General features: G+C 44.5%; 1 pseudogene; it reads left to right on the forward strand.

Annotated features, from left to right (window-relative positions):
* Window positions 1–7,435: 7,435 nt before the first annotated feature.
* LOC127237660 (60S ribosomal protein L27a-like) lies at window positions 7,436–7,834 on the forward strand (annotated as a pseudogene).
* Window positions 7,835–20,288: the final 12,454 nt, after the last annotated feature.

Consider the following 20,288-nt stretch of genomic DNA (forward strand, 5'->3'; position numbering starts at 1 on the left):
GCCGTGAAAGCTCTCTCACACCCACTAAGTTGATGGAGATCATTCATCCAGGGTTCTAGGAGACCATTTGGGAGGAAGCCCACCCCCGCATCAATCCCAGGACTGTGGAAACAGCCTTACCTTTCCTTCTGACCACTAAAGTGGTCTCTCTGTCCTCATTAGAACCTCACACCAGTGCCCAGATACACCCTCCTTTCCACTTAGCCAAAGTCCCTCCATCTTACAAGTTTCCGTCTAAGCCTTCACAGCCACCCCCCACCCCACTACAGGTTCTACCAGCCAGACAGTTGCTTGTTATGCTCATAATAGGAACTGCAGTCTCATATTTAACAAATTTTCTCACTTCTCTCCCCTCCCTGAACTACCACAGTCGAGGGAGGTAGGTAACCTTCCCTTACTGTAGATTTTACTTTATTTTTGTAGATTTTAAATACACAGATTCAAACATACAGAGGTGCTTGTTGGTTTGTATGCCTTCTGTGTGTATCCTCGGATATCAAATTGACTACTTTTATCTTCCGATAAAATATTTCTGCCCTTGGATCCTCCCTCTTCCCAAACACACTGCTGTTTCTGTTTTGTTTTAGTATTTTTGAGAGATGCTGTATGTGTTACAAGAAAACCCTACAGCCTACTTGCTTTGTTTGTGTGACGGTAGGCAGTTTGCTACATTTGCTCACTGGACAAGTGATGACCCCGGAGGACAGATCTGGAGCAACAGCACAGACCAGGCCGCTCCTAGGGGGACAGCCATGAGCTAGGTTACAGACGATTCCTGTTTTCAGAAGATCACCAACTTGACAAAGACCTCTCATGCAAGGAACTTGCAAGTTACCAAATCCAACTATATCATGCCTACAAATAACAAAAGCTTAAAGGAGTTTGAATCTGAGTTTTTAAATTATAAGTATTTTTTTTCCTTAGACCAGGAGATACACACACACACACACACACACACACACACACACACTTTGTGTCTTTGTATTTATCCCAGTACCACAATTTGGACAACATGAACTAACAAACACATAGCATATAGGACCAATGGACCAAAGGACGATAAGAGCAGGGAGGTTGGAGAGTCAGGGACCTTTCACCCCTGGTTCTGTTTTCTTACAGCCCAGCTGGGCTCCACTTGAGCTCTGAACTCTACAAAGGCTTTGCATTCCAGCTCTTCCCAGCTCACATGTCAGTTAACCGGGACAGGTAACAGCTCTTGGAAGGAAACTGCTTATCTTTCCGTCTTCTGTGCATATAGCCGGAAAAGGCCTCCAACACATTGAAGGCACCAGGCTGTTGTCCTTGCCAGTTTTTGCTGCTCAAGTCCCCTGCCAGTGGTAAAGGGACAGTTGTTGCTCAGCAAACTTTCTCTCCAAGCACAGTGAGGTTAGTCACACGTAAATACACATGTATCATTTCTAGCGATAAAGATACATTTTTGCAAAGCAACTTCTTCTAAATTCTCTATCAGCACTGGTTACACAACCAGGAGAAGGGGACTTTTTCTACTTTGTCATCGGGATTGGGGAACTGGGTTTCAGAAGAGCATCACACACCTTGACAAATCTATAGCAAGCAAGATGCAAGCTCATCTATAGCAACGCAAGTAGCAAGAAAGGAAAACTCAGGCCAACAGGTGGCCTGAAAGTCAGCAGGGTGAGAAAAATCTCCATCAATGAAAAAATAAAACCCTCCCTGGAGTCTGCTATAGCCTAGAATCCCACCACAGGCTGACTAACTCTAGCCTAAGTGCTTAGGATCAGTAGGGTTTTGGAATTCTTTAGATTCTGAAATATTTATACATAATCCATCTATCTTGGGCATGGGACACGAGTCCAAACATGTTTTCATTTATGTAGCATATACACCTGTGTATATAGATTGAAATTAATTTCAGGCAACATTTGTCATGCTTTTGTGCATGGAATGAAGTTTTGTGATCTGGAATTTTCCGTTTGTGACTTCATGTCAGCACCCCAAATGTTTCCAGCTCTTGTGGTTTTCTGATTTCACAGTGAGATTTTCAGGTAAGGGTGCATAACCTGTGTTAGAAGCTTTCTCTTGGGCTATCAGTAAAGTGCTTGCTTTGCAAACACGAGCACCAAGTTTAGTCCCCAGAGCCCAAGGAAAAATTCAGAGGGGTTGACACACGCACGATCTCAGTGATGATGGTGAGGTAGGAGGAGGCGGGTGGATCCCTGTACCTTACTGGCCAGCTACCCTAGCCTCACTGGTGAAGTTTCAGGTAAAACAGAAAGCGAGAGGTGCCTGGGAAATGACACTTCAGAGTGGTCCTCTGACATCCACACGAATATGAACTCATACAGGAACACACACAGAGAAACATGATTTTTTTTTAAAAAAAAGGAAAGAAACATACCATCTTTCTTGGTATAGGTAAAAGGACCATCGGGTCATTGACTCCCCCCTCCCCCTCCCCCAGACCAAGAATTAGTTTGCCCATTCTTCTAAGACTATTATGGGATATTTGGAAAGAGACGACAATGGTTTTGTCTAGCTGTTTGGAAGAATGAGAGGAAGAAAGCGGGCCACCCGGTGCTAGGAGCTTCAAGGCTGGCCACTTTGGAACGTTTTGCAAAGTCTGAAGCCAGCCAGTAGCACCAAGAGGCTGGACAATGGGCGGACACCCCAGAGATGGCAGGAAAGGAAAGGGCATGTGTTGGGGGACTCAAGAAAGGATTTGGCCTCAAATCATACAGGATCAGACTAATTTAGAAAGTTGCACCACAGTTTCAGATATAAACGTGCTAGAAATTTCAGGAGATGCTTAAAAGTGTATGCCATAGTTTCTACATAAAGCGTAGCAGTTGGATGCTGGAGAGGCTTTCAGGTTGGTTTTAGAGACTGCCATGATCTCCCATTTCCTAAGACAACCAACAAGCCAATTTATGTTGAGTCTATTAGAACTTTTTCTTTGACACAGAGGCAAAGTAGATAGCATTACATTTTGAGTACATCACAGGAGAGAGAGAGAGGGGGAGGCAGAGAGAGAGAAAGAGAGAGAACAAAGTCAATGGCATACCCCAGCCCACATCTGCCATGAGTTCCTTTGAAGGACACCCTGACTTTCACCTGAAAGTGAGTGGTAATGAACTAATACCCTCTGCACTGCCAATACCTATTAAAAAATCTACACACACTCTGCCTACACTCTAAGTCCAGAAAACATCACCAGCTACAAATCTGCCTTACAGTGATAACACGGGTGGGTGCTTGACGACACAGTTGGTCCAAAGAGGCGGACCTGGCAACTTTCTTTCCAAAGGACATGATTTCAATGGCATCTGACTTTGTTTTTATCAGTTTAGAAAGTACTGACTCTCAGCCGAAGACACCGAAATTTAAGGTAGATGTAAGTCATTTGACTATTGGAGAAATGCGTCTTTTCCAATTGTACTGCAGCACTAAATTCAAGAGAACCATACGCACACTAGTTACTCATGTCAATCAATGGAAAAGCCTAGTTTCTCCTCCAGTCTCTCCCCTTGCTGCACTAAATGGTAGAAGTCTGAGCAAACAGCTAAACAGCTGGTGGTGGCGCACACCTTTAATCCCAGCACTCTGGAGGCAGAGGCAGGTGGGTCTCTGTGAGTTCAAGGCCAGCCTGGTCTACAGAGCAAGTTTCAGGACAGGACTACACAGAGAAACTCCGTCTTGAAAACCAAAACCAAACCAAAACAAAAAAGAATCTGAGCAAACAAATACACAGCACCTACTTTCCCCCCTACACACTGGTTTTCATAGCCCACCCTCCCAAGTGATTTGGCTTCTCCCTCATATTCCTACCATGGTCAGCCATGCAGGGAATGGGGTGGGCCAACTCATCTCTGGACTCAAATCTTCCTTCGCTGCAGGCCCTTCCTCTGCTTGTTCTGGTCTCTGTGCTGGGGACAAGGTTTAGCTCTACGCTGTACTCTCCTTTGGTTAGGACATTGGTCTTTGTTCTCCGGAGCAACAAAACTCAAGTCTTAGTTATTTCTGAGCCAAGCAGCTTTTAGATAGCAAGCAAGCAAATATGTTACAAATAGCTTCTTGCTTTCAACCACCTATCAGTCCCATCTCTAAGGACACCCAGGAGGACTCTGTGCAGAGCACAATGGAAGGATTATCCCTGCAGAATGTAGCTGGCTTTTAGACACATTTCCCCCCCACAGGAGATAACACACATCAAACCCATTTGTAGCCAGAAGCATTCCACACAATCTATACTTATGCAGACACTGCCACGATGTACTTGAACTTGAGGAGGGACTTGAGTGCTCAGCTGAAGCCCCAGGGTTGTATTTCCAAAGTGCTAATAAAATGAATACTTATGATTTTAGAGGATCCATCATTTTTACACACTAGCATAAGAAGCTAGCTTGCCCTGCCCTCTCCTTACCAACACAGCTCCGTGGGTACACTGGTGTGCAAGGGAGACTCATGGCCTGCTGTTTCCAGCTGTTGCATAGTCCCAGTGATGGTAGCTTCAGAGCCAGATGTGAGTGGGTAAGTTTGTAAGGAGACACGGACAAAATGCTCGGAACAACTTTAAATCAGTGCAGGAACCTGTTCAGACCCTTTACCTCCATTCACATCACCTCCAGGAATCATCACTGCAGTGGTGTGTGTGGGTGTGTGTGTCCGTCTGTCCTTGTAAATCTTCTTCCTGTGCCCTCAAACTAAAAACAATGCAGTGCCGATGACCTCTATGATGCAGAGTCTGAGAGCAAATGAATTCATTTGAGAGGATGTAGTGTAATCTCTAGGACTGGAGAGGGATGTTGGCCTGTTTATCCATCTGACCTTAACCATGGGAACCATCCCACTCAGGTGGAGTGTGTACTAGGCCAGAAGCAACAGCTCCTTCAGGATAGCAGCTCTTACTCCTGAGGGGAGTGGAGATGATCCTGTTCTTTATGGGGCTCTGTCTTAAATTAACGGTGGCAACAGGGTCCACAGATCCGAACGTGTGATTACAACAATCTGCGTTGCCCATGTGTTGTGTGGCGAACTGATCTTTGCCGTCCAGAAGATAGGGCAACGCAACATACACAGTAATGGCCTGACGGCCCTTCCTCTTGGCTTTCACAGCCACACTTGCCTTCACATACAGGCAGCCACTGAGTCTCCGGCTCCACACTGCAAGCTGATCCTGGACACCAATTTCCCCTTCTTGGAGCTTTTTGTCAAGCAGGATGGGACAAGCCTCAAGAACGTATTAAGCCGTGAGGGGCTTTGCAGCTAGAAACGACAGGGACTCTATGCTCTATTTTTCTCGTTCACCTCTCCCCCCATGTTCTCAAACTGTCCTTCGGGTGACATTGGGGGGGGCTGGTACTCTGGACAGTGCATTCCAGCTCTGTCCCCACTGTGATCCAAGAGCTCACCTTTCATCTTATGTTTAATGACTTGGGATCCAAGCTGAGGGAGTCCAAGTTGCTGAAAGGTTCTGGGAGCTCGGGTGCTTGACTCATTGCAGTTCCCACAGGGGCGCATGAAGCAACTTGTCTATAGTAACAGGAACAAAGGAGAGAGAGCTCCGTTCCAAGACAGGCCGGCCTTAATTAGGCCCTAAAACAAGTGTAGCCAAATTTATTGTGGTGCGTCTCAAATAAAACCCATCAAATCCTTGTGCAAACATAAGAAAGAAGAGACAGAGAGGCCACGTATAAATGTTAGTCTTTGGTGAGGTGGGGTTAGAAGCCAGCTCTTTCATTTCCCACTAGGATCTTGTCTTCACGTTTTCGTTAATGAATATATTTATTGGCATGATTATAATACGAGGAGACAAAATAAGCTCTCGTGACCGTAACCATTATGTGCTGAACAGACTGCCATGCCACCCCAGTTTCACAAGACTCTGTTTTGTCCCTAAGGGCCAACACCTTGCTCCCTTCTTTTTGGGTGTCCAGGCAGGTTTAGTTTATTGGAAGCCCCAGCAGTATGACACAAGAAGACAGGAAACCGTTCGTTTATGTATCTGGACTCTGATATCCAATGGTGACCACTCCTGAGCGGTTCCTCCACGATCCTGGTAAGGGACAAGGAGGACACTTGCACCTTTTGGCTCTGGGGACCCTGGGATATTGCTCTAAATTCGCCATTGGCCACTTTCTCCACTCTAGTCCTCAGGGCGACTTCCTCTTATAAACACCGAAGACACCATTTTAAAGCAGCGTCTAGGTAATACATACTCTGCAGACTTAGAGTTCAGCCAGGAAGCCAGACACAAAACCATCGTCTTGAGTAGGTGACCTTATGACAAGCATATTGGGTGTGGAAGACACAGGTGTCACAGAAGCATGGAAGAAAGGGCAGGGCCTGTTGGAAGCAATCTGGGGAGACTTTCCTGAGGAAGGGATACGTGAACAGAAGAATCAGGATGGAGGTCCAGGTAGGGACCTGTGCAGGATGCTTTATCCCTGTACGAACCGACTGCTCACATACATGCCAATCACCCAACCTAGGTTTTCTCTTGTGTGTAAACACCACGCAGTTACTTACACACCACAATCAATGACAATGCTTGTTCTAACAAGTTCCTCTCCTAGAAACTGTCCCTCTGCACTCGGGAGTGATCCTCTCCTTTTATCAGCATGAATGTCTTTTCTCCTATTCCAAACCCTGGGCAGAGATGCAGGGACAGCAATCATGGCTGCTATTGTCTGGCCAGCTGGATTGGGTCTTTTCATAATATAAACCACAATGCAAATTTCCCTACCCAGCACTTTCATTAGGCACAGCCAGACCAAAATGAACAGTGATCTCAAAGAAGGAGCTGATGAGGCTACTCAGTAGCTTAGCAGGGGACCTGAGGCTGCAGACAATCGCCCAGTTGTTCATATGGCATTGAACACAACACTGACTTAAGGGTCTACACAAATTAGGCATAGCAAAACAGCAAGCCTCAATGAATTAAGCCATTCCTGGTAGTGACAACTGGTTATCTCCCTACTGATTTCGTAACACAAAATGTCCCCAAAGCTGAACTCACTTTGGACAATCAAAGTCATCATTTATTGCTCATGAAAAAAGATGTGGGTTCTCAACCCAAGGTCCGGGATTGAGATGCACGTGCCTGCAAGTCTCCTGGACACGTTTGTCACTGTGGCTGAGTGGCTAGCGTCTCTTTGACCCAGATCCCACTTCAACTACTAAGATAAAAGATCTGGAGTTTCTAGAAGTTAAAAACACCTTTCCAAAGGTTATGAATCAAAGATTCCGTGATTCTGGGTGATGCGTTGGCATCATGAACTACTTGTGAACTTCACAGAACATCTTCCCTCGGGCTATAACCTGACTTTTGCCTTCTAAAAGTGGTCCCACCAACATTTATAACCATGGACTGATACCTGAACCAGGAACATGTGATCTTGGTATAGAGAGACTGAATAAAAGTTGTCATAATTGCTATTTCTTTTCTGCTGCTGCCATGCCATCCAGACTGAGGAAGACTCAGAAACTGGGGCCATGTGAGCCATGGCCACGGTCACATTGGTAAACACTGCAAGCAGGAATGCTGGAGACATGCCTCAACACAGGAACAACTTCGACAAATACGAACCAGGTTACTTTGCGAAAGTTGGTATGAGGCATTACCACATAATACTTCTGCCTGACTATCAACCAGGATAAGTTGTGGACACTGGTCAGTGAGCAGACACAGGTCGATGCTGCCAAGAACAAGACTGGAGTCGCTCCCATCATAGATGCTGGGCGACTACAAAGTTCTGGGGAAGGGAAAGCTCCCTAAGCAGCCTGTCAACATGAAAGCCAAATTTTCAGAAGGGAAGATAAAGGGGTTGAAGGTGTCTGTGTCCTGGTGGCCTGAACCACCCAGGGAGATTAATTAAATATTAACATGTCAAAAATAAAATAAAATTCTCATAATTTCTTGCCCAGCAGGTAATGGACAGCCCAATCCAATTATTAGCTAGGGCACAGCTCCCTCTAGAGTAGTGGTTCTCAACCTGTGCATTGAGACCCCTTTAAGGGTCACCTAAGACCGCCAGAAAACACAGGTGTTTACATATCAATTCATAAGAGTAGCCTTACAATTCACGTCAGTAGCGAAATTACTGTTACGAAGTAGCAATAAAAATAATTTTATGGGTGGGGTCACCACAACATGAGAACTTCATTAAAGGGTCACAGCATTGGGAAAGTTGAGGACCACCCCACCAAAGCTTCAGCATCATCCGATGATGGTTGGCCGTGATGTTTGGGACTCAGGTCAAGCTTTGGCTGCTTACCGACATTGCAAAATGACATTCTGAAAACCACATCATAAAGGAAAAAGCACAGGGGCATTGTCACAATCTGTGGCTACATCCCCACCTGCTGTAATAGGGCCCTGGATTGGATGGCAGGAACACAGAAACTGAACTAATTGGAGGCTGGAAAGACGGCTCAGCAGGTACAGAGCTTTTGATGCTTTTCTAGAAGACATGAGCTGGGCTCCCAGAACACACATTAGGCAGCTCACTCACAACTACCTGTAATTCCACATCTGAGGAATCAAATGTTCTCTCTCTTCTGGCCTTCATAGACACCCACGTACATGTCTTTAAACCTTAAGAAAATGTAAGAAGTAAACCTTTAAAAAAGAAATTGAACTGACTATACAATTGTAAAGTTTATGCTCCTAAGTATTAGGGAGCCTCTGAGACAGGAGGCCAGCCTGGGCTACCATGACTCTGTTTCAAAAATTAAACAAAATACCCAGCATTTGGAGACAGATGGGCAGTGGTGGAGCATGCCTTCACACCCAGCATTTGGAAGACAGAAGCAGGTGGATCCCTGTGAGCTTGAGGTCGGCCTCATCTACAAAGAAAGTTCCACGACAACCAGGCCTACACAGAGAAACCCTGCCTCGAAAAACACAACACAACACAACACAAAACAAAAACACACGGGACAAGAAAATAAAGAAGACAAAACATAAGGACACAAATGTAGGAAGAGGAGAGGGCCCCGAGAGAGAAAATCCCTAGTGGATATGTGCTATTGATGCAGAAACGGCCATATCAAGGCCCCCGTGCCTTGAACTCTTAGGAAAATGGCAAAGCTGTCCCCAACATTACCAGTGGGTGCAGAAAATGTCCACTGTGGATTTTTTTTTTTTTCTCCCTGGATGTTTACAGCCTGAAGACTGCTCCCTACAGAGACTGCTCCTAAGGTGATGAGCTCACCCTGCCTCCTTGTTCAAGTGTGTAGAATAACTCCGCCTCCTTGTTTATCTGTATGTGATAACCCCACCTCCCTGTCCAGCTCTAGGGAATAACCTTACCTCCCTGTTCAACGTTCAACTGCATATAATAAACATGCTGAGTTTCCAGGGGAGAATGTAGCCGCTCCATCAGAGAGCCCACGCCACCGAGTCCCAGCCTTTCTGTGTGTCCCGTATGCCTGTATGACTTTTCTTCGCTTCCCCGTCAGGTCTGTCCCTGGAGCTGTGCTGGACGCAGCCCACAAACCAACACTGATGCTCCCAGAAGATAAAAGGTGTGATGACCTCAAAGTCATCCAGGGTGCTGTCCTCCTCAAGTACCATCAAAGTCACTCTAACAAAGTGGCCTGCATGGGCCTGGTGAGTGACACTGGAAGATTCTCTGTGGCTATCCTACTCTAGTTGACTTTCTCAGTTGGTTGTGTAACTGATTTACATGGGGCCTGGCTAAGATGTCCCCCGGAAAGAGAATTCTGACAATATCTAAAAATATCATTCAGGTTTTATTTAGGTGCATAAAACAGATTCTACGTGGGAGGCTGGGGTGAGGCTACTAAGGAGCTTATTAAGAGCTGGTAGCCTGAGGGCAGAAGAATGGGTACAGGCCATGAGGGGCAGGGGAAGCACTTGTTTCTGTTGTACGCAGGGAATGGGACTCCCAGGCAACCTGGAAGTCCATGGGTGCCCACAAGGGAAGAAGAAACTGGAATCCGGAAATACTATGACCATAATAAAAACCCGGAAATACTATGACCGTAATAAAAACCCGGAAATACCATGACCGTAATGCTGCAGTCAACTTAGCCACGCATCTATTCACCTAATGAAGAACAGAGGGAGCTTCTCCCATAAACAGAAGAGTACCGGCCTTTTCAGAGGTTTGATGGCCGCCAGGGGAACTCCTCCAGAGAGATTGATGGCCGCCAGGGGAACTCCTCCAGAGAGATTGGGAGCTGGAGTATCTTCTAGCGGGGCCTAGGGAGGTAAGGCTGGGTGTAGAGGGAGGAAAGTAAGGTCTTTTTCCCTTAAGCCAATGGCGGTACCAACTGAGCTGACCACGTTTAATCTTCATCTGGACCCATAGGCATCATCTTCATAGGCCTGGGATGAGCCAAGGACGACCTCTCTCCCCAAGAGACTCTGTGACGTCAAGCTGGGCTAAGTATCATTTGAAGACACACATGTCTTGTCTCCATTCCCTTGTTTTTATACTTTGTCTGGCCCCTGGCCTGAGACCCTGCACTGCACATGTGAACACATCTGGACTCAGCATTGTATGCCTGTTTAGTGGTGTTAGAAATCCCCAATGGCATGGTGCAGGAAGGACGTGTTTATCTCTCTTCACTGTGTAAGCCATATGGAGATGACATGTTAAAAACAAGTACAATATTACTTACTACTTGGGACAAAAATTTGAACAAAAAACCATAGTTATTCTCTCTGTGAGGGAAGTGAAGAGAGTGAATGTTCACAGTGGGAGGGTGGGAAGAGACTATTAATTGTAATTTCGGTCAGTAAATATTGTGCCCGTTTCCGGTTACTTCATTGGTCAGACACTGATCTCCTACCCATCCTACTAGATGTTCGATAAACCAAAATTTCAACAAAAATCAGTGTGCTTACGGTTTCCACAAAGGGGTTAAGATGGAAGAAACAGTTTAGTTGTGGAGTTGGCCAAACCCAAATAACTGGTATTATCGTTTTTTGACATTAAATGTTTGTCAAAGAACAAACGTGAATAAAAGGGGGAAAATCCCCCCAGAACAGCAAGACAAAAGCACAACCTCCACAGAGGGGACACTGAGCTGGCTGGTGACATTTGAGGGCCAGGGAGGAGAAGGGATGTGACTCTTTATACCCCCTTACAGGAGGACTCGAGTGGGGTTTCATTTTGTTGCTCTTCGGAAAACAAAGCCAAAGCTCTCTTGTTGGAAATGCCAGGATTTGCATGTCATAGTCTATGCTCACAAGACTCTTGTCGTCTCTTCTGAGGAAACAATAGGATGGGAGTTCAAGACTCAAGACTGGGGGTTTTTAATCCCACCAAAACAAGCGGGGTTGCACAGCTGAGCTCTTGGGCAAGGAGGAAGGAAGAATGAGGGGGCCTCCCTGACCTGGAAGAGCTTTTGCAAGTGTGGGCTCTAGTCACTTCAGAGGGGGACTGCAGGCACTAGTTAGTCCCTGAGCAGCATGTGTCCTAGAGAGAGATAAAGGCCCATCCTGTCCTCCGAACCCTGAAGACAAAAATTCAAATCACACCGAGGCCTCCCAGAGGCTTCTCAGACACAGGAGCCTTTCTGATATTCGATATCTTCCCTCAGAAGCATAGGGGGAGAAGGAAGAGGGAAGGGGGTAGGAAAACAAACCCCACCACTTTCTCTAATGCTGGCGTGAAAGAGTAAAGCGAGACCCCAGACCTTCTCCGGGCTTCCAGGGATCAAACAGGTCTGACTTCAGAGTGTTTACTGCGCATGTATTTTCCCTCCCCAAACCTGAGGTTTATTAAGAGCCCACAGGGCTCCAATACAATCCTCCCGGGAGTCTGGGCACCTCCTTTTTGCATAAGTTAGGAGTGGAGCAAGGATGGGTAGCACCACTCGGTGCGCGCATGAGTACAGACCCAGGTGCCTGGCCTTCTGCGCATGCTCGCCCGTCAGGTGCCTCTGGGAACCGCATGGGCAAGAAAAAGAGCAAGTTCTTCCACATGGATAAATATCTCAGTGACTTTGTTTTCTGCAGATGAGCCAAGCCGTTCATAATCTGTGAAAATGAGTGTTCAGATGGTGTCTTCAAAATAGACTTTGCATCCCATTCTATTGTAGATATGTAGAGTTTAATCTATTTAGACATTTTATTACACCAGTTATTGCAGTGGTGCTGCGGACCGAATTCTTGATGAATGCAATTGGCAATCGCAGACATACGCATTCCCATCCGCCTTTCTTCCAGGTATGACCTCACCCTCAGTAGACTCAATTGTTGCTGTCAAAGCCCTGACACCCAAGGAAGTAATTAAAGTTAAATGAGGTCACAAGGGTGGGTCCCTAAGCCAACAGCTGTTCCTGTAAGAAGAGCTGGCTGGCTCAATGGGTAAGGCGCTCGCTTCCTAGCAAAAAAAAAACTGAGTTGGGTCCACAGAACCCTGTGCAAAGGGCTGGGAGTGGTTACACAAGTTTAAGGAGGCAGAGACAGGTAGATCCTGGGGGCTTGTTGGCCTGCCAGTCTAGCCTCCTTGGAAAATTCTAGGTCAGTGACAGACCTCATCTCCAAGAGGGGCAGGAAGAAGTCAGATTCCCCAGGAACTGGAGGTACAGACATCTGTGAGCCGTCTTGTGGGTGTTGGGAATTGAACTTGGGTCCTCTTCAAGAGCAACGGGTAATGTTAACGGCTGAGCCAATTCTCCAACCCCTTAATATGTATTAAACCATGTCACAAGCACGGGAAATAAAGCGTCCATGGTGTTACGCCCATCCCCGATGTTTCAGAGCCTTGTAGGGAAAGGCACCCATATGGCCAGCTGACTGACAGTGTCCCTTAAGTGTCAACTCTGTGTGCTGTAGGCTCACCCCTCACTACCTTCTTTAGGCATGGGCGCTATTGTTTCCAACTAACAACTTTAGGTGATTAATGCATTCTGACTACGGTTTCTCCTCCCAACTCCACCCAATCTTCCCATCCCCACATCCATCCAAATCCACAACCTTCCTTTGCTCCCTCTCATTAGAAAACAAACAAACAAACAAATAGGAATAGGATAAAACAAACAGAAAAACAGAGCCAAAGAAAAAAGCACATGAAACATATAGCATAGAGAACATATACTGGTAAACACAGAAATCCTATAAAAACACAAAATTGGAAACCATGATATATAAGCAAAAGACATGTAATGCAAGGAAAAAAAAAAGAGAGAGAGAATTTGAACAAAGGCAGTCAGATTTCAGTCTGTCCCATTACTATACGATGCTGCCAGGTATCAAGTTAGCATCATAGATGGGTAGATTTTGAGGGCCTGGGACATGAACTTGAGGGCTGTGGGGGGAGGGTGGATGTCTTAGAGTAAACCTACTTACTATGAATATTTTTCATTTTATAAAAGAAACTGAAGTCTGGAAAAAAGGGTCATCCTGGGTCATTTATTCCCTTAGTTTTAACCCTGAGCTGGCATCACAAATCTCAGCTGACAGTCTCACTACAGGACCTGCAATTCCATGGGATTTCAGGGGGTGGACGGCGGGGGGGGGGGAGGGCGGACTCCAGAACCCCAAGCAAATCCCCAGAAGGCTGATGCACCCATATGCCGAGGGATGCACTTTGAGAACCAATTCACTTGGTGGCATCATTCTGATAGCGGAGGAAGACAGCCATGCTCATGGGGGGTGGCGGTCAGCTGTGCAGAACGCACTTTCAGAGAGCGAGCCTACATCAGCATGATTAACTCTCCAATGGGTGAGATACATCAAGCATCTCCTTCCAGTCCTCCGCCCCATGACCCACTCTAACGGTGGTTCTTCACAAAGACCCTCTGCCTCTTCCCCAGCACATAGCTTACACGAAACAATAAAAAGCTGCCCACTGTCAAGGATAAATATTATTCTCACTGGGAGCTATTTATCAGAACTTGTGATCTAAAATTTGGCTCTAGCAGAACTAGCAGGGGCCGTGGAGGAATGCCAGTATCCATCCTCAGAAGGGGAGGAAAATTAGACAGTTTCAAAGTTTTCATTTATTTACATTATAAATCAAAAGGATTTTTTTTTTTTTTTTTTTTTTTTTTTTTGCTTATTTGGTTAGCTGTGAAGGCCCATTGCCTTCATTAAAATCCCTAATAATGTATTCTAAAAAACAGGAATATTTTAGTTATTGTTTAAACTTGCTACATCTAACCTTGTTTAGTTTTCTGTGTCCTTACGGAGTGTTCTGAGGCTTCAGTGACTTAACAAGTATAAGGCATACTGAGCCTGGCACATAGGGAGTACTCATAGAATATCACCAGGGCTTGGAGATTTTCCTGGGTGAGTAGGAAGGAGCCACATGGTATGAATTTGTTTGGGTAGATAGTCTTATAATTTCAAACTTCTCCTCCCCTATGGTGAAGGGATTTAGAAAGAGCAGCATCCCAGAATATTTATGGAGCACTTACATCTACTAGGTAGTTATCTACCACACAGATGCCTCCTGGGACTGAACAAATGCTAATCATCGAGCATTGAGTCACAGCATCTTTTCTTGAGTATCAGCCATGCACCAAAATCCCCAGGTAAAGGTTCTAGAGAATCATTTCTGACTAGTCGCTTTTATTTTATGATTATCATAAATCCTGAGGGAAACACTCCCCCGACCCCAAACCAAACAAAACTGAATATACAAGGATCTCCTAGACCCCGCATTGCTTCCCCGAACATGACAATTTATAGAGCTAACATACGATAGTGGACACTGGTGATAATCCAGTTCACAGGGCACATCCATTTTCTACTGGCTTAGATGCCAGATGCATTTCAGTTGTGAATAATGACAAGGACATGTGATGGGCAATAAGTAATATTACCAACTTCTTATCATCTAATAGTGTTTGAAATGTACCATTGCTTGAAAAAAAATTGCCGAAATACCCTTGATTTTTTTTTTTTTTTTTTTTGGTCAGAGATTAATCTTGGCAATATGATCAAATCACACTGAAATCAATTTGTTTTTAAGACATCTCCAGGGATAGGGGAGCCAGTGAAAACACTTCTCTTGGAGAACCAAACTCAAGACCTGACATATGGATATATATTCACTTACCCCCTACACAATTGTCAGGGAAGGACAGATAAAAGGCCTTAGAACTCTGCACATTGTGCAGTTTCTAGTGGCATTTACAGGTGCTTGTGCCTTGTTACACTTGCCCCAAATAATCTTTAGCAATTACCATTACTGTGTTTAATATATATATGTATACATATATATATATATATATACAATATACTATATATACATATATATTTCAGCCAATTTGTTAAAATTATATAAGACATGTTTCCTGGAGCATACCCCAATTTCCCTGTGTGTATGTGTGTGTGTGTGTTGCAGAATATTTGTTTAACAATGTAAAGATGTGTTGCATTTGTTTGACTATGGAAAGATGTGCTGCTGTTTTACCTTGCCTGCCTAAGTCACCCGATTGGTCTAATTAAAAGTTGAATGGCCAATAGAGAGGGAGGAGGTACAGTCAGGACTTCCAGATTGGAGGAATAAGTAGTAGTAGGAATTTAGGCTCAGGAAGAAAGAAAAAGAGATGCCAGGGGCCAGCCAGCTAGACATAGAGGAAGCAGGAAAGTAGGACATACAAAATGAAAGAAAGGTAAAAAGGCCTGAGGCAAAACATAGAAGAGTAGAAACAGGTTAAATTAAGTTAAAAGTGGGACAAGCCTAACCCAAAGCAGAGCATTCATAATTAATAATAAGCCCTGTGTCTTTATTTGGGAGCTGGTTGATGATCCAAAGAATGTGTGTATGTGCATGTGTTCATGTGTGTGTGTGTGTGTTCGTGTGTGTGTGCATCTTTGTATATATATATATATATATGAGAATAATAAAACTAAATACTTTAATGAGTTATAATAAGTAAGATTTTACTGTATGTCTTGTTTTTATAAACAATATATAGTTGGTTTAAAGAACCAAATCATTAATAATGCTAATCATTTCTTAACAAACATCACTAGTATAATGTGATCAAAATTATGGCTTTGATGATAAGGCCACTCACAATTGAGCTCCAATTTTTCTAGGTACTAAAAACGAATCTATATGATAACTTGATTCTGGAATACTAAGGTTTATTAGAAACAACTTATAAATTAAAAGTAACAAGATTCCAGTTACTAAAATTCATAGAAATCTGTTTAATGCATTATCTACATTTAGTCTTTACCTATAACATCATATTAAAGGGGGGGGGACCCAGAAGAACAAATTGCCTTTTGACTTCATAAAAATCTCTGAGTCTATTATCAAAAGGTCTAGAATTACATTCCTAAGCAGATACCAGTGTGGGGGATATCCTTGATCCTTCTTATAAGAAAGCTGCTCTGGTATTAGAAACCCAAACACAGCCTCGTCCCTTTTCACTCTAGGGGACTGTCTGCATCCTCTCTCTACAGTGAGGCTGGCCAGGGTAAACAGAAGTCTCAATGGGTGGAGAAGCCAAACTCCTCTCCAGCTGTCCACAGAGGGACAAACCCTGCTGGGGTCATCTGAATTCCCAATGACCAAGCACAACTTCTGTAGAAGGGCTCCCCATCCCAGAGCCAACCCCAGATGACCCACCTTCCCCATATATGTATTACAGATACACATATACACATATATACATATATGTATATGACATTTTAGATATATAAAATAAATATTTAAAACAACCAATATAATTAAAGCCAAGACATTCTTTATTGGACACAGCACAATTTTTCATACCGTTTTGGTGATGCAATGAAGACTTCCGTTTAATAGATAATATGTAAATAGCCCACTCCTCATAAATAGCTTTTCAGTCTCAGAGGACTCAGATGTAAGCTTCCACAGACACTCTGAGACACTTTCTCTCTTCCTAGACAATCTCTTATCTCTGGACGTGCGGCACTCGCAAAACTATGCTCACGGTTCAGCTTCTCTTTCCTGCACTTCTGAGACTAAACCAGTATGCTTTACACAGAGATGCTCTTATTCCGAAACTCACCCACAAAGCCAGGTCAACGGGCTGAGGGAAAAGCCACCGCTGCACCCAGGGCCACCGATCTAAGAAGGCAGAAAGGGCGAATGTGTTCGTGTATGTGTAACTGGCTGTTCGAAGTGTCTGTGTGCACGATTAACAAGTGTCTGTGGCTTCCGATTAAACACTGAAGATCTTAATCCAGAGCCAGCATCCTTCCACCTCCCGACACAGGGTTCTGGGGACAGGAAAATGGTGCCACCCAGGACACTCCACTCTTCCCTATCTGTGGCATTAGCGTCTGTTTCTTGATTTCACTAAAATCTTCTGCTAGACTTCCTAGATTTTCCACCTAAGCTTCCTTCACAGAAGGAAGGCATGCTCCAGTATACTGTGATGCAACCATGACATCCAGCCAAGGACACGGGACACTATTTTAGGCTGACAGGTCTTTTTGTTTGGTTTTGGTTTTTGTACTCGAAGCACAGCTAACACAGAAATGGCCCCATGCTGACTTGCTGTAAACACAGTTAAGGAGAATGATAAATCCACATTTTAAGGCCATATTTCTAAGTTTGAGTCATGCTTATGGTTCCCTGATTCTTTCCTAGGGGGTGATTTAAAGAAGCATACTTAACCGATTTCTAGAGATTTATTGCCAAAACCCCCATTCGAGGTGGGCTATTTTATCCTAATAAAATTGCAATGACTAGACCTTTCATTCACAAGAGAAATTTTGGAGTCAGGTCTCTGCATAAATGACACTAATGAGCATGAGGTGACTGGGGTTGTGTGGACACCAGCGTAAGCAGCTGATACCCAGAAGAAGGTCTTCCTTCCTTGTGAGGACAAGCAGTTCAAGGCTCAGCCCACTGTGTCAGAAGTCCAAGGTGACACACAATTCCTAAGCAGAGGAGCCAGCACGCCATCCAGATCTGCTTCCTCCTGTGTGTGTTTTCTAACTCACATCCTGTATTTGGTAGTGTCAGGGGAAGAGGACTTTGTCTATGTGGAAGGAATGACTTTTAGATACACAGGCTTCTAGTCTGAAGGACTGAGATCCATCTCCTGAAAATGTCCACTGCGTCCTACACCCTTATCTGAAATTAGAGCCAACTAATAGCAGCTTGGTATTTGAAATCAAAGTCTTCAGAATGATCAAATGTGGAAAATCAGGCTCGTTAAAGACTAAATTTAAGTCCCAGAAGCATAGGGCACCTGGGTAATCATTGTGTAAAGACAATGGAAATTGGCTAATTTTTCAGTGAGACAGATGCTGTTGTTTGGAACAGAAACTAGTTGTTGAATGTCACTGTGGAGCTGAAGGCTGATAAACCTCAGACAACAACAACCACCAGGGTTCACATGGTAACAAGAAACTCAACAGGAACTCCAGGGTGGAGACCAACAGGCCTGTGCGTCTTCCCAATTCTTTTAATGGCCATTGTTGGCTATTAAAATGTTAGTGCAGGGGTAATAAAACACCCCTGGCTTTAGCATTCCAGGGGAATTGCTTATGCTGAGGATTTGAAACTACTTTTATAGAAATTCATCAGTCCATAAGCAAAATGACTTATGGGCTTTGGGTGTAGTGCAGTGGTTGAGTTCCTGCCTAGTGTGGGCGGGGTTTGGGGTTGATCCCCAGAACTGAAGAAAATAAATGGATAAATGAATAGTAATTTTCAAGGGCAAATGGCTCCAGGAATTACCCAGGAAATCACCCAAAGGACAGAGACAGCTCTGTCATAATAGCTGTTCATCAGGACCAACACCGGTGAGTCCTTTCTATGTAGGCTTGATCATTCAAGCATCACCTTTTACATGAACGTGATTTAATTCTCACAGTAATCCCTAAAGGTAGGTGCTACTATCATCTCTATTTTGTATCTGAGAAAGATGAGACACTGGACAGGAAGTAACATTTTTCTTTTGAGACAAATTTTCTTACTATGTTGCCCTGGTTATTCTAGCTATGTAGACTAGGCTGACCTTGAACTCATGGAGATCTGTCTGCCTCTACCTCCTGAGTATTGGGATTAAAGGTGTGCACTACCTAGGAAGTGTGTTTTATAGTTACTCAACTAGTAAGTGCTGACACTGGTATTTGAACTCTGATGTGTCAACTCTTGGGGCTCAGAGTTCTTTGTAGAGAACTATAATAGAGCCCTGCATACAAGGAGAGGTACTATCCCCACTGAACTTCCCAAATGCTGTATACATTTAGCAGAGGCTCCTCCAAAGAAGTGTTCTCAGTGTAGAAAAGGATTCAAAACCCGCAGGCTGACTATGAGGACCATAAAGAAAGGCAGGTGGAAGAGACAGTAACCATCCTTTGAGCCTGTACTAACTGGCCAGGGTGACTTGTAAATTCTCAAGTACCACAGCACATATGCTTTTGAAGGGCTGCTGGCACCTTTTTCCTGCCTCTCAAACTAGTCACATGGTCCTTGAAAGCTTGAGCCGGGCCACCCATGGCTCTGAATCCTCTTAGCTCTATGCAAATAGGTGCTCTGTAGGCATGAATATGTGACTTCTGACATGTGTACCAAAGGAGCTCGCAGAAGATGTGACCAGCGAGTATATGCAGAAAGCAGAGCTGAGAGGGCACATGTAGAGACAAAGCCAGGCTGAGGCAGTGTCATACACAGGCGTTTGACATCAACTGAAGAATTACACTGGGGCAAGGTTACAGGTACGAGACTTCAGAGTCTCTCCCAGGGAGTTCAGAAGCATGAGGATTTTGTGCTTTGCATACAGATTTGAGAGCATCCAAGACTCGGAGCTATGATAATCAGAGAGGGGAGCCAAAATGGGGGAGGGGACAGGGGTTAAGCCACATATTTCATTGTTCTGGTTTTCAAAACATGCTGAACACAGACCACACTATCTACATACATTTTATGTTTTTATGGCAAAAATCCTTAAGGGCTTACAGGGAAACAGCAGACTCTGTGCAGCAGCCAACACTCATTGGCCTTATGAGCCCTGGGAAGGCTTCTACAGGTTCCCAACAGCCCATTTTGAACAGGATTAGACTCATACTGAGTCTAGACTGAGGAGGAATAGTAAAGCAGAGAAGGCCATGCTCATCAGGCACTATGTCCAATGCAGGGACCTTTCATGAACTAACTATTCTAATAGGCGGACTCTTGACTCTAAGCGTAACTATTACTCATGTGACCTTGGGCAGACTGTTTGAAGTGACTGAGTGCAAAAGAGGATATTAGTGCTGATCAGAGTGCTGACAGGATATTGTGATATGTCTGAAGTTCCCAGCCACTACCCAGGATGTAACTCTATGCATTATATTGGACTTTTTAGACTCAGCGTTTAACTAGGTGGTGTCTATAATCAAAGAG

Source organism: Phodopus roborovskii, unplaced genomic scaffold, assembly GCF_943737965.1.
Source record: "Phodopus roborovskii unplaced genomic scaffold, PHOROB, whole genome shotgun sequence".
Classification (NCBI taxonomy): Eukaryota; Metazoa; Chordata; class Mammalia; order Rodentia; family Cricetidae; genus Phodopus; species Phodopus roborovskii.